General features: G+C 41.2%; 1 pseudogene; it reads left to right on the top strand.

Annotated features, from left to right (window-relative positions):
* Positions 1-976: 976 nt before the first annotated feature.
* Positions 977-2,066, top strand: LOC105812423 (annotated as a pseudogene).
* The last annotated feature ends 909 nt before the right edge of the window (positions 2,067-2,975 follow it).

Below are 2,975 nucleotides of genomic sequence, written 5' to 3'. Positions count from 1 at the left end.
TTAACAAAAAATTTTGCTGGTTTTCTCTGGCATGAAGGTAGCCGGGAGGAGCAAAGAGTGCGCTATCAGTGATGCTTTCTCTCTCGAAGGTGTTAAGGACATGGATGTTTGTTTTTGTCATTCTCTGAAGCATGCAGACATGTTATATTTTATAACATGTTTTAATGAATATATATTTTAATGAATAGCTCATGTCTCAGTAAGTAGTAAAAAAATAGTTTGTTAAAGAATTTGAAAAAAATTGTCATTCCTTTCTTCTTCACCCCAAAACTCCCTTCTTTGTCAAACAACGCATACAAATCTTTTTCAGTCAACTAAAAGCTCTAATCCATCTAAAAATCCTATAGTAAATATGACAAATTTCTATATTCATTAGACCCTGATGACTTTTTTTGTTGTTAATTATAGTTTCTTGCTCCTGGGCAGCTGCCCTCAGTCACGGACAGCAGGGCCAGGTTCCCCTTGGTGCTCCCCCGTGGAGGAGGCAGCACACGAGGCTGCATTCCAGGGGCTCACACTTCCCACTGGACCTCAACGGATGAGGTGGTCACCTGAGCGCAGGAGGGGGTGACTCCGGTGGACTGGGTGGGCTCCTGTGAGCCAAGGTGATTTAACACCTGATGGGGGTGGGTGGGAATGTGGGGGAAGCCATGGGGGTTGTCTGCCAACTGGAATAGAAGCTAAATCGCCAGAGCTTAAAACTTAAAATGGGAATAAAGGGTCATTTATGAGGAAATGAAACTAAATAAGTCACCTCTCACCTCTTCTAGCCTTTTTTCATAAGAGAGACCATATTAAATTTACATGCTGTCTTAGCTGTGATTGAACTGAATTCAATTACAGAGTTGAAAATAGAGGGAATAGCAAAGAATTCATTCCTTTGAGGGCTCTCCTACTGATGTTCTCTTCTAACCATACGCAGGCTGCGTCATCCTGCCTCCAGTACTAACAGTTTTTCTGTTCTGTGGTCAGTGTGATGCACAGGAACGTCTTCAGTAACAAACGAGATGAGAGCCAGGGGGGTGGAAAATATAACTTTTATATTAGTCTGGGATCGGCTATGAGCTCGAGCATTTTCACAAGAGGGAATTTCATTTTGAAGAGGAAGAAGGAAAAGAGAAAAGGTCCGCCACTTCCCAGAAAGGGCTCCACGAGAGCGTGTCAAGTGCGTGTCTTACAGAGCAGTTGCGGTGGGCTGAACTGCTGTCAGCGAGAGCTGGCGAGGTGGCAAGTGTCGCTGCGTTTGCGTTTGCACCAGGCACGCTGGTGACTCCACTAGGAGCTCTCAGCCACCTAGAAAGTGCCTTTCTTTCATCCTGCTTTCTAAACGAAAAACTCATGGGAATATTGGGTGTTTGCTAAGTATTCTAGGATCTATGGTGATTCATGTTCCAGAAGAAGAATTAGAGAACTTAAAGGAAATGTTTCATGAGCTAAGTGAGCCAGGTTTTGTGGTCTTTGCAACACGTGTGGTTATTGTGTCCTTAAATTAACCTTTGTGGTGGGACTTTGTGATGGACAGACAGATATTCCTGTGTACATAACAATTGACTCAAGTCGGAGCACTTTTAGTCTCCTGAGTTAAGGGCCTGGGCATTGCTATCAAAGAGTTGTCACCTGTGCTGGGACATCATCTGGCCTGGCTCCTGCTGCAGAGCCCCCCTCTGTGTGAGCACACAGATTCATTGCCTATATCGGGCCCTGAATATATTCGACACTTCCATAGTGACTCCAATAAGTAAGTGTTCTTCACAATATCAGCTTTCACTTGCTGAAGTGCCAAGGTGTGCCTGTTGATGTTGTCATTGGTGCTTTGAGTGGCATCTTTATAATCATCGTAGGGATATTTTTGTTGCATATGTTTAAAAATCTCACCTTTAGTTTGGAAGTCTGCCTCTGTCTTTTCTAAAAGATGAAATTGCAATGAATAACAACCTCTCTAATATGTATAAATATTAGTAACGTTATTAAATTTTCTTAATAACGAAGAAAGCTTAACCCGTGGAATTGAACAATACACTGGTGAAAATATCTCCTCAAGAAATAGAAATCTGACAGCTCTTTAAGAAAAATGTAATTAAAAGGTTAACTTGTAAAAAGTACCTAAATGTATCATTTTACTTTCATCCCATTGGCCATCCTATTAAGATCTGGTTGGATTTTGAATCTAACGTGAGGTTGACAGCAAGTCTGAGTGGACTAGATGGGAAAGATCTGCCCTCAATGTTTTGAGTGTTTCGAAGATCATAGCAGAAGTAAAAATGCAGGCAAAAAAATACAAAAAATCTTCACTGCCAAATTATTCAATCGTGCATGATTTCTGCTCCTTCACACACAGCGCCATGCTTGCCTTCAAAAATGTCCTTTAAGCTGGGTGCAATGGTATGTGCCTGCAGTCCTAGCTACTCAGGAGGCTGAGGCAGGAGGATCCCTTGAGCCCAGGAGTTCAAGGCTGTAGTGTGCTGATTTTGCACTCCAGCCCCCATCCTGGGCAACATAGTGAGACCCCTATCTCTACAAAACAAACAAACAAAAAGTAGGCAAACAAACCATAAACAACAAAAAAACACCCTTCATAAGAGAATAGGAAGAATTTGACAAGCTCAGAGACCTTCTGAACCAGACACTTGTTGATATAGAGGTTTCCTCCAGTGTTAGAAAACATATTAAATGGTGAACTATTCTCAGTTAGGGATTTGACTGTGGAAGATGATAGAATCCATGTATTTACCAGTAAATCTAACATAGAAAAACTAGCGCATGCTTCATTTTGGCTAATGGATGGCACTTTCAAAACTGTCCCCGCTATTTTTGATCAACTATATACAATTTATGTGCCTGTTGGATCCAAAAATGCTAGAACTTATCTGCTCTTTTATGTATAAATGACTGGAAAAAAAGCGAAGCAATTTATAAATCTTTATTCAAAGATTTGATGGACATTGCAAAAGAAAATGAATTTCAATTGAATCCCC

The sequence above is a fragment of the Propithecus coquereli genome, unplaced genomic scaffold (genome assembly GCF_000956105.1).
Source record: "Propithecus coquereli isolate 6110/MARCELLA unplaced genomic scaffold, Pcoq_1.0 Scaffold250, whole genome shotgun sequence".
Lineage (NCBI taxonomy): Eukaryota > Metazoa > Chordata > Mammalia > Primates > Indriidae > Propithecus > Propithecus coquereli.
Note: the sequence above shows the minus strand (reverse complement) of the source record. Positions and strands in the feature narration are given on the sequence as shown.